The sequence below is a fragment of the Mus musculus genome, chromosome 1 (genome assembly GCF_000001635.26).
Source record: "Mus musculus strain C57BL/6J chromosome 1, GRCm38.p6 C57BL/6J".
Classification (NCBI taxonomy): domain Eukaryota; kingdom Metazoa; phylum Chordata; class Mammalia; order Rodentia; family Muridae; genus Mus; species Mus musculus.
This window is the reverse complement of record NC_000067.6, coordinates 172771508-172783155: the sequence shown is the minus strand read 5'-3', so window position 1 is coordinate 172783155 and position 11648 is coordinate 172771508. Positions and strand designations below refer to the sequence as shown.

Below are 11648 nucleotides of genomic sequence, written 5' to 3'. Positions count from 1 at the left end.
GATTAAAGGTGTGTGTCACCATGCCCAGCAGACTTCTGAGTTTATATGTTGATTTTGTATTCACTAGGCCTGGCATTAGCTTCTGAAACCTCGGAGCTTACCAACTCCACCCACCCCAGTGACATACTTCCTCCAACAAGGTCACACATATTCCAACAAGGTCACAGATCCTAATCCTTTCAAATAGTGCCACACCCTATGAGCCTACGGAGACCATTTTCATTCAAACCATCGTGTGTGTGTGTGTGTGTGTGTGTGTGTGTGTGTGTGTGTGTGTGTGTGTGTGTGAACATGTACACTTTTTCACATTAATCCCTATACAATGTAGTATGTCAGCTCCTTATATACCAATTACATTTTATTAGATTTCATGAGTGGCTTAGAGATGCTTTTAAGCAGATGAGAGGATGCGTGTAGTTTGTATGCAAACACATGGGATTTGAACATTCATCAATCTGAGTGCCTGTAGAGTGGTATTTCCTATGTACACAAAGGATCAACTGCAAGCAGTGGTAAATGTCGGACACATAGCATATATACTAACTATAATCAAAGGCCCCCTTAAAAACCAGGAGTGACAAATTGGAACAGCTGGAGTGGAAAGTTGGTACGATGGGGCTGTTTAAGATCCCCCGGTATCACTGCCAGTGAATGAACCTTACAGAATCTCTGTTAATAGAAAAATCCTGGTCTGGGAGAGGAGCTTGTAGAAGGAAAATACATGAAAACAGCAGTCTAGGGGCTCTTGTGAGACAGGCGGGCTGGTGGCTGCAAACACAATGGGAGCCTGGGAGCAGTAACATGGATGTGATGGAGTTTATAGGAGAAAAATAAACCTGCAAAGGAAATAAATAACCCACAAATTCAGACGAGAGCCATGAGCCGGGAACATGGCTGTGGCCATGAAGAGAAAATTATCTTTAAGGAGAGAATGAAGAAAAGCAAGCCTAGAGTGAAGACTAAAGCCACTAGAAACCACTAGAAGGTTGATGGAAATGCTAGGTAATGAATGTGACCTCTCTGACCTGCCTAGGGCTGCCCAGTACAAAGGACTGCAGATGAGAGAGCTTAACCAGAAATTCATTTCTTCCCAGACCTGGAGGGTGGAAGTCTGTGATCCTGTCAACAGGATTTTCGGGTTCCATCCTTGGGCTCTAGATGGTCATTTCCTGTGTCCCTGCATGCTCCAGTGTCTTCTCACATGGAGTTAGACTGTATTAGTGTCCACTTGGATGACTTCATTAACTCACGAAGCTCTTTAATTAGGTTGTTAGCAATTTAGAACACCCGTTTGTGAGGATGCATCCCGTTGATCAAGAAGAACTGAGTTGGCAGCCCTGGAGTTGAAGAACAGCTTTGATCTTCGGTAAAATCTGAGCCCACAGTTTTCTGATCAGCTTTGCGCTGCTCTGTAATCTTGTATTTCTCCTCTATGTGTCGAGGATCTCACTCTCCTGGTGCCGGAGCTTGCACGGCTGCTGCTTCTTGAAGCATCAATCAGGTGTTTGGGGATTTTAATCTTGTTGATGTCAACTTTTGTCCAGGTGGTAATGACAAACTTCTGGTGTGTTCTGTGCAGAGGAACTCTGTTGAGGGCAATAGCGCCAGTCACAAATAGCAAGCCACTGCCCCGCTGCTTCGGGAAAACCATTCTCTTGCCCCTGTGGAGCCCAGTGAGGATGATCAGGAAAGTCCCAGGAGTGATGAAGCTAAGGCCATATACTAAGGTAATTGGGGTAAAACATAAAATGTAAATTGGGACAGAGAGACCCAACTCAGCCTATAGGACCCTCCTTAGGGTTTGAGATCTGCTTTTAGAATAATCCATTTGCCTCTTTCTACTCTACTTTTTAATGATTCGCTTACTAATCTAACAGGACTCAATTTACACAAAATGTCCATAGAAATATCTTTCCTAACCTGCATAACCTAATCAAAATTGAATTCTTTATCCTAAGTTTTCATACAACCTGTAGTTTCCTGTTTATTAACTCTTAACTATTGCATTTTTATTTACTGATTTTGTGTGTGCATATGTGAGTGAACATGTGTTAATGCAGTATATATTTGAATGTAAGTTTATAAGTATATATTGATCAATGGTGTGTATATATTTATATGTCTGTGATAACTGATGCTTGTGTGTTTTACTTCCACTTCATGTGCTGCATATAAACACACATATACACACACATGCACATGAGTTTGAATGTGTATCCCTGTGTAAGTATGTGGATGTCTGCAAGTTTGGTATGCATGTACACATATGCATGTTAATACACTTTCACTAGAAAAGTTTTGGGGTATGAGCATATGTGGGAATGTACATGTATGCACTCGTATATTATTTGTGAGTATTGTGAGTGTGTATGTGTTTATGGGAATGTGTGAATACGTAATTGCACATTTGAATGTTCCTGTGTGAGTATAGAGGTGTGTTTTCACATATTGTGAGAATGTGTGTGTTTGTGTCTGTGCGTGTCTATGTGTGAGAGTATGTGTTTGTATGTAGTCATTTTGAATGAGGGTGTATAGTTGTGTGTATATGTGACTTAAGTGTGTGTATATGAGTACATGTGTGAGTATATTCATGTATGAGTGCTCTTTTGTGAGTGTGTGTGAGAATATATGTATGTGATAACATGAATGTGTTTGCATGATTCTATATAAGTGTGGGTTATGAAGGTGTCAGTGTAACTATATGTGTGTACATAAATGTGTTTTCAAATGTCAGTGTAGATATCTGTACATATGTACAAGTGTGTATTGTGAGTGTACCTACATGACATGTAGGCAGACAAGTGTGTGTGTGCATGTGTGAGTGTGAGAATGTGGATGCCTGTGAGTACCTCTGTGTGTGCATGTGTATGTACGTGAGTGTGTGTTTTGTGATTGTGGGCATGTGTAAATGTACAGGTGTGTGACCATGTGAGTGTGCTCATCAGAGCATTACTGGGTGAGCGTATGCAAGTATGAGTGAATATGTATGTTTATGTGAGAGGCTGCATGCATTTGTACATGTTATGTGATGAGTGCACATGGGTATTTTTATGTATAGGCATTTGTGAGTGTGTGTGTTGCATGTGTGCTTGGGTATGTGTACATATGTGTACACGTATACATGTGTATCTGTGTGTGGGTTTTTGCTATGAATACATTCATATATAAAATATTTTATAACAAGTCTATAAAAGGCTGGAGAGATGGCTCATTCATTAAAAGCACTGACTGATCTTCCAGAGGACTTAGGTTTGAATCCCAGCACCCACATAGCAGCTAGTAACTATCTGTAACTCAAGTTCCAAAATCTGACACCTTCTTCTGGCTGATCACACACATGGTAAACAGACATACAAACAGACATAACACACATAAGCATGAAATAAAATTAAGCAAATAAATACAAAAAATGTAAATGAGTCTATGTATACCTAAATTTTAACTGTGTTGGTGGTGATTAAACTATTTTTGCTGTGTTTATAGCAAAAAGAAATTTAAACTGATACCAAAACAGTTTTCAAGGTGGCAGGCTCAAGTTTCCCCCACCACCTTCTGATTTTGCATTAGTAAGAAGAGGTGAGAACCGCCACAATGCTCCAAAATTGTATTTAATCCCTATTTTGTAAAAAACCAATTGAAAGTGTAGGGCTACAGAGATGGCTCCATCAGTTAAGTGCCTGCCTCACAGCATGAGAGCTTTAATTCAGATCCCCAGCAGCCACATTAAAAAGCCAGACATACGTGAAAGACAAGCACAAAGCTCCGTACACACTAGTACCCATACACAAAGAAATGATGGTGATGGTGGGAGTGTCTGGGATTTAATGAAAGGCCATGGCATGTTCAAGCGATACAGTATAACATTTCACTCATTAAAAATGATAGTGGAGATGTAAGCCTGGCTGATTGACATGCAGTACTACAAAATATGCAAGCCGAACAATAAGTCAGACACAGCCACAAAATCAAGAGGTGAGCTCTAATACTAACCCCTAAATTTTACTTGGAAAAGAAAAACTGAACGCATAGAGAAAGAGTTGACACCGATCCACAATGCTCATGACCAGAAAAGAAGCAGAGGCACCCAAAGAGCTTAGGTTCCAGGAAAGCCTAGAAGATAGTGTTGCCTTCAATTGCAATAAAATGATAAAATGAGATTGACTCTAATCAGTGAGTCCAAGGGAGACACGCTGCTACAGGTCACAGATGACTACATCGAGGAGACACAGCCCCAAACCTCAATGTTAAATTTTACTCCTTCCCAAAGATCTACAACTGTCCTAGTGATCTGGATGCCAGAGAAGGAGATTTCTGAATCACACTCAGAGACCCTAAACACAGATCCACAGACCGTAAGAACAGTCCAATCACTACCTGTCTTGCTTTCTGTTCTATTGCTGTAAAGACACCATGACTAAGAACATTTGTAAAGCAAATCATTTCACTGGGGGCTGCCTTACAGTTTCAGAGGGTTCAGTCCATGACCATCATGGCAAGGAGCATGGCAGCAGTCAGGCATGGGACTGGAGGAGTAGCTGAGAGCTTACATATTATCCATAGGCAGCAGGGGGAGAGAGAGAAAGAGAGTGGGAGAGAGAGTCTGGCATGTGCCTTAGAAACTTCATAGCACATCCCCCAGTGACACAGTTTCTCTAACAAGCCCATACTTCTTAATCCTTCCTAAAAACTCTACCAACTGGGAAACAAACACAAATGTATGAGCCTATGAGGACCATTCTGACTCAAATCACCATACCACCCTTCCTCACTTTAATCCAGCCGTTTAATATTCACTCTCTGAAATACTAAGCCAGTATCAAAAATCCTTTGTACCTAAGATCATTTGCATTCCCTTAGTGAGACTTCTAAGTTTTGTTTTTTACTAGTATAATACCAACTGGTACAATGACAAAATTCCAACCAAATCCTTGAGTGATTTTCCTAATGAAATATAGCAATTCTAAACTGGACCTGGAAGCCAAAATGCCAGGTATTTTTGATAAAATATGAGCCTATGAAACTTCAAAATATAAAGTATCAACATTGTGACCATGGCCATGGGTACAAGAATATACCCATGAAAGAAAGAAAACGGTTAAATTCGCCAGTACACGAATGTGGTGGATGTTTATCTGGGAATGTCTTTCTGTCTCTGTCTCTGTCTCTGTCTCTGTCTCTGTCTCTCTCTCTCTCTCTCTCTCTCCCATTACAAATCTACTATGGAGACATGAAGAGATAATGGCTTTTATTTACAACTTTTGTTCTTTACTAAGTCATTCATATCTTTTTGCTGAAATTCTCGATTCATTGTGTCATCTATCTTATTTGTTGTGGATATGTGTGTGTGCACTTAGTTCGTGTGCACTATGTGGACATGGATGGCCTTGGAGGCTAGAAGAGGCTTTGGAAGAGGCTTTGAGAGCCCCTGGAGCTGTAGCTGTAGATAGTTATGAGCCGTCCTGTGTGAGTGCTGGGAACCAAGCTTAGATTCTCTGCAAGAGCAGCAAGCACTCTTAAGCTCTGTGCCACCTTTTCAGTCCCTCATTTTATCATCTTATCACACTTTTCTTTTGCCCTTTAAAGGTGATTTCCTTTATACATGATCATTTTTATAGTGTTTCTATAAAAATGCTACTGTAATTGTGTGTGTATATACACGTGTGTTGAGTATGTGTTGGAATGTGTATATATGTGTAGTGTGTTGTGGTATTGTTGTATGTATATGTAATGTGTACATGTTAAGTGTTTGGGTATGGAGTATGTGTGTAGTGTGTGCATGTGTTGTATATGGGTGTGTGTCCAGTGTGTGTCTCAAGGAGGGCTTGGGGCTGGCCCCAGGGCCTTGTGCAAACAATGTACTACATTCTAAGTCCTGGGAGTAACTGTTTTGACCTATTTGGCTACTGAGTCCAATTTCTAGTTAAAGTTAGAATCTACTAAATACTTTTTTACTCTGAATATGAGACACATTTTGTGTGGATTTTGCATAAAATATTTTGTTGAATACTTGACATTTTAGGGAATATATTGAAGCAATCCTGGATTCTGACTTTTTCCCCTAAGGGCTGCTGCTATTTGTTTGTTTCGTAGCTTGTCTGAGATAAGTCTATGGAGTCTGTCTACCCAGTAATGTGTGGCTGCTTTTACATTTGCATATACTTTCATTGTATTTCTAAACCTGAACTCCTAGGATTCGGGCAATCCAGAGGCAACTAAAGCTTGCTGATTGGTATATGTGTGAGCTTCAGAACACATATAAACACCAGACTGTTTTCAAAGTCCATTGTCTTTTATTTTCTACCAAGTTCTCTCACATCTCCTGGGTGTAACTGCCCACCCCACATGCCAAAGAAGCTTGGGACATCTAAGCCTAGTCCAGTCTTACCTGTGGACACGTGAATTTCATCCAACCCAAGATGCATAGACTCTTCCAGACTCTAACGGCATTCTCATTTCCCATGATTCTTTTTGAATTCCTGTACAGTCTCCTGGTCAGTAGGTTGGTCCACATAGGAAAACAGCATCAGAATGGTAGGAGAATTGGCCCTCCTTCTTTGCTTGCCACAAGATCACCACCTACAAGGGCAGTGTTCTTAATCAAGTGAGCATCTTCCAGCTTCTGCAGCAAAGTTCTTGGCCTCACGTCTTGCCCACAGAATGTACACAGACCTGGTAGGTAAAGGGGGAAAAGCCCACAGGTTCAAGCTGTGTTACATTAAGTTCACTGGTTTGTCATGAATAAGTTTCTCCTTTTGAGGAATGTTTGTTTTGGAGTTTTGTTCTTGTTGCTGCTGTTCTTGTTTTTTGGGGTTGTTGTGTTGTGTGGTGTTGTGTTCTGTTGTGTTGTGGTTTTGAGATTATAACATATTACATCTTTTCTTTCCTCCTTTAAAATCCTTGCACATGAAAGGAAGTGCCTAGTCCTGCAGCAACTGGATGTGTAAGGTGGGAAGATGAGAAGTGGGGAGGTTGATACCCAGAGTGGGGCTTCCGCTTCTAAGGAGAATGGGAGCATGAAGTGGAAACTTAAGGGTTCTTTAGAAAGTTGCTTAGATGGTGTTTTGCTGAGGCAAACACGTGAAGGAATGGTTAGCTGAAGCAGACACAGGTGAAAAGACGTTCTGCTAAAAGAAACATGTGAAAGACACATGATAAAAGATTTTTGGTTAACAACACACATGTATTATTCTGTCTTACACTGTGTAGTTGAGCGGCATTTGCAGAGTTGGGTGGCATTTGTCTGGACTCTATAGAGAGAAACTCATCAAAAACCTTGGTGATGTGTAACAAATTCTTGCCAATTCCTCAGACAGGGTGATTGGCAAAATGATGTCAGCTGAGACAGAGCATGTGTTGAGACAAGAGCCATGGAGGATATGTGATAGTTAGAGTGTATAAATAGAACTCTAGGGACAATGACAGAGGCTGAGTTTGGTTGCTTATAGAGCTAACCGTACAACCCTTGAGGGTCTAGAGTCTGATCTTTACTTCACTGAGAGAGGCACAACCCAGAACTTCTCTTGGTGTTCCTGTTGGTCCCTCCCGCTAGGTCAAGCCACCGCTGCTGATTCGTGTTTGCTACCCAACTCTAACTGGGTGATGACTGCTGGTGTATCTGTGACATGTTTGCTAGTAGATCGAGCTGCCACTATTGACCTGTGAACTGAACTGCCAATTTCTAGACAACACAGACGAGAGTTACACACACACACACAAAACCACCTTTTTAAATAGGTCCACTTCCCCCATATCCTTTCTTTTTCACTACTTTTGGTTGGTGATAGGCTACAAGGGAGGTGAAAGCATTTAACAATCATCATTTAAAATAGGTTTAAAAAATTACAGTTACAGGGGAGGACTTATGTGAAAGGGTACTAGGAAGAAAGGAAGGGCTGATATCAGGTTGTAAAGTAAATAAACAAATAAATAAATAAATAACTCTGATGTTAAAAGCACTATTGATAAAAATTAAGCCCCCACCATGCTTGTGGAAAAAAACAAAAGAACATCAACAACAACAACAAAAAAAAAAAACTGACACACCTTATCACTCCATGGTGATTTGAATAAAAACAGCCCCCATAGGCCATAGGGAGTAGCACTATTAGCAGGTGTCACTTTGTTGAAGGAGGTGTGTCACTGGAGATTGAGCCTTGGCGTCTCGGAAGTTTAAGGATGTCTAGTGGCTCACCGTCTTTCCTGCTGCCTGTGAATCCAGATGAACAACTCTCAGCTAACTCTCCAGCACCATGTCTGCCTTCAGGCCACTGTGCTTCCCACCATAACAATAGCGAATAAAACCTCTGAACTGTAAGGCAGCCCCAATATCATATTTTTCTTTGTAAGAGTTGTAGAAAACTGTACCCCTTACCCTGGGCTCCATATTCTGACATAAAACTCTAATTGTTTTACCAGATGTTAGGGTTAGGCCCATTCTAGGGACCCCAGGTAAGACACCACCCATCTCCCATTAACACTCCTTAAAGCCCTTCCAACAGCCCCAACCACACCCCATCCCCTTTGCTTCATATTCAGGCTTACAATTTAAACAGAAGACTTCTGCTTTACTGGAGCCCACACTGAATTAGAAATCCCAGAGACCAAGCAGGTACCCAAAACCCCAGAGGCCATATGGGTACATGGAAACTCAGAGGCAATGTTGTCATCCAAATCCCCAGAGGTCACACAGGTCACAAAAACCCTAGCAGAGACACTATTGGATCTGAAAACTTACCAGAACTACAGACCAATCAGGCCAGAAGAAAAGAAAGAAAGAAAGAAAGAAAGAAAGAAAGAAAGAAAGAAAGGAAGGAAGGAAGGAAGGAAGGAAGGAAGGAAGGAAGGAAGGAAGGAAGGAAGAAAGAAAGAAAGAAAGAAAGAAAGAAAGAAAGAAAGAAAGAAAGAAAGAAAGAAAGAAAGAAAGAAAGAAAGAAAGAAAGAAAGAAAAGAAGGAAGGAAGAAAGGAAGGAAGAAAGAAAACAGACAGAAACCAAGGGAAGAGAGACATGCATATAACAAAAATAAACTCAGAAATAAACCCTAAATTTATAATAATCCCAAACTCAGATGACCAAAGGCCAATGTAAAAGCATAATCAACAACAGCCAGAATAGTATGACACCAAAAGAGCCCAGATATACTACTACAGCAAGCCCTGGATATTCCAACACAGCTAAAGCACAAGAGAATAACTTTAATCCAATCTATGACAACAATAGAGGCCATTAAAGATGAAATGAATAAATCTCAATAAAACCCAAGAAAATATAAACAGATGGGTGAAGAAAAATGAATAAAATTGTTCAAGACCTGAAAATGGAAATAGAAGCAATAAAGAAAACACAACCTGGGGGGAATCCTGAAGATGGATAACCTAGGAAAGAGAACAGGAACTACAGACCAAAGCATCACCAACAGAACACAAGAGATGGAAGAAAGAATCTCAGATGTAGAAGATAGAGTAGAAGAAATTGACATATCAGTCAAAGAAAATGTTAAATCTAAAAACTTTCTGATAAAAAGCATCCAGGAAATCTGGAGCACTGAAAAGATCACACCTAAGAATTACAAGAATAGAAAAGAAAAGAGTCCCAGTTCAAAGGCCAAGAAAATATTTTCAACAAAATCATAGAAGAAAATTTCCTAACCTAAAGAAAGAGATGTCTATAAAAATATGAGAAGCTTGGAGAACACCAAATTGATTGGACCAGAAAAGAAGGTCTCCTTGCCACATAATATAAAAACACTAAATGAAAAGAACAAAGAAGATTAAAATCCACAAGGGAAAAAGTCCAAGTAACATTTAGAATTACACCTGACTTCTTAACAAACACTCTAAAAGCCAGAAGGGCCTGGATATATGTCTTGCAGACTCTAAGAAACCACAGCTGCCAGCTCAGACTACTATACAAAACTTTCAATCACCAGAGATGGAGAAAACAAGATATTCTATTATTAAGCCAAATTTAAAATGTATCTACCCACAATCCAGCACTATAGAAGATACTAGAAGAAAAAAACTCCATTCAGCCCAAGGAGGTTAACTATATACAAGAAAACACAAAAAAATAATGTCACACAAGTAAAACCAAAAGAAGGGACACATACACACATACCACTACCAACAACAACAACAACAACAAAAAGAAACATGAAAATGACAGGAATTTAAAATCATTGGTCATTATTATCTCTCAACATCAATACGCTCAATTCCCCAGTAAAAAGACATGGGATAATAGAATGGATAAAAAAACAGGATCCATTTTTCTGATGCATAGAAGAGACTCACATCAACATGGAAGACAGACATTACCTCAGAGTAAAAGACTGGAAAAAGATTTTCTAAGCAAATGGTCCTAAGAAGCAAGCTGGTATAGCCATTCTAATATCTACAAAATTAGACCTCCAACCATAATTAATCAAAAAACTTGTGGAAAGACATTTCATACTCATCAAAGGAAAAATTCCATCAAAATGGCATCTCAACTCTGAACATCTATTCCCCAAACACAAGGGCACCCAGATTTGTAAAAGAAACATTACTAAAGCCAAAATTACACATCAAACCCCATATATTAATACTGGAAGACTTTAACACTCCACTCTCACCAATGGACAGGTCATCTAGACAGAAGCTAAACAGAGAAATAATGGAACTAACCAACGTTATGACACAAATGGACCTAACAGGTAATTACAGAACTTTTTACCCAAACACAAAAGGATATACCTACTTCTCAGCACCTCATAGTATCGTCTTCAACACTGACCATATACTCAGGTGCAAAGTAAGCCTTAACAGATTGAAATAACAAAATTGAAATAACAGGAACTACAGACCAAAGCATCACCAACAGAACACAAGAGATGGAAGAAAGAATCTCAGATGTAGAAGATAGAGTAGAAGAAATTGACATATCAGTCAAAGAAAATGTTAAATCTAAAAACTTTCTGATAAAAAGCATCCAGGAAATCTGGAGCACTGAAAAGATCACACCTAAGAATTACAAGAATAGAAAAGAAAAGAGTCCCAGTTCAAAGGCCAAGAAAATATTTTCAACAAAATCATAGAAGATACACCTGTATCTTATAAGACCACCATGGATTAAAGCTGGACTTCAACAACAGAAAACCTACAAACTGAACAAGGCTCTACTGATCAAGGAAGAAATAAAGAAAAAGTTAAAGACTCTTTAGAATTCAATGAAAATGAATGTATAACATCCCAAAGGGGTCAAGGACATTGCAAGAAAACCCACAAAATCAGCTGACCTGGGCTCATATAGGTTCACGGAGGCTAAACTGAAGATCAGGGAGCTTGCATGGGACTGACCTAGGCACTAGTTCTCCTTGTGGAACTCCTAACAGTGGGAACAAAGGCTGTCTCTGACGACTCTGGTGCCTCCTTTTGGGACCCTCTTCTTCTACTGGGTTGCCTTAATAGGGAAAGAGGTGACTAGTCTTATTGCTACTTGAGATGCTATAAGTGGTTGATATCCATAAGGGGCCTTCCCTTTGCTCAAGAAAAATGGAGGAGGAGTGGATGGGAACAGGGGAAGGGGACTAGGAGGATAGGAGGGAGGGGAAACTGTGGTAGGGAGGAATAGATGATAGATACATAGATACATAAGTATATAAATAGATGT

At 39.9% G+C, this 11648-nt stretch overlaps 1 pseudogene; it reads right to left on the bottom strand.

Moving 5' to 3' along the window:
- Window positions 1–248: 248 nt before the first annotated feature.
- Gm38051 overlaps window positions 249–11648 on the bottom strand; it is a 29973-nt pseudogene continuing 18573 nt past the window's right edge.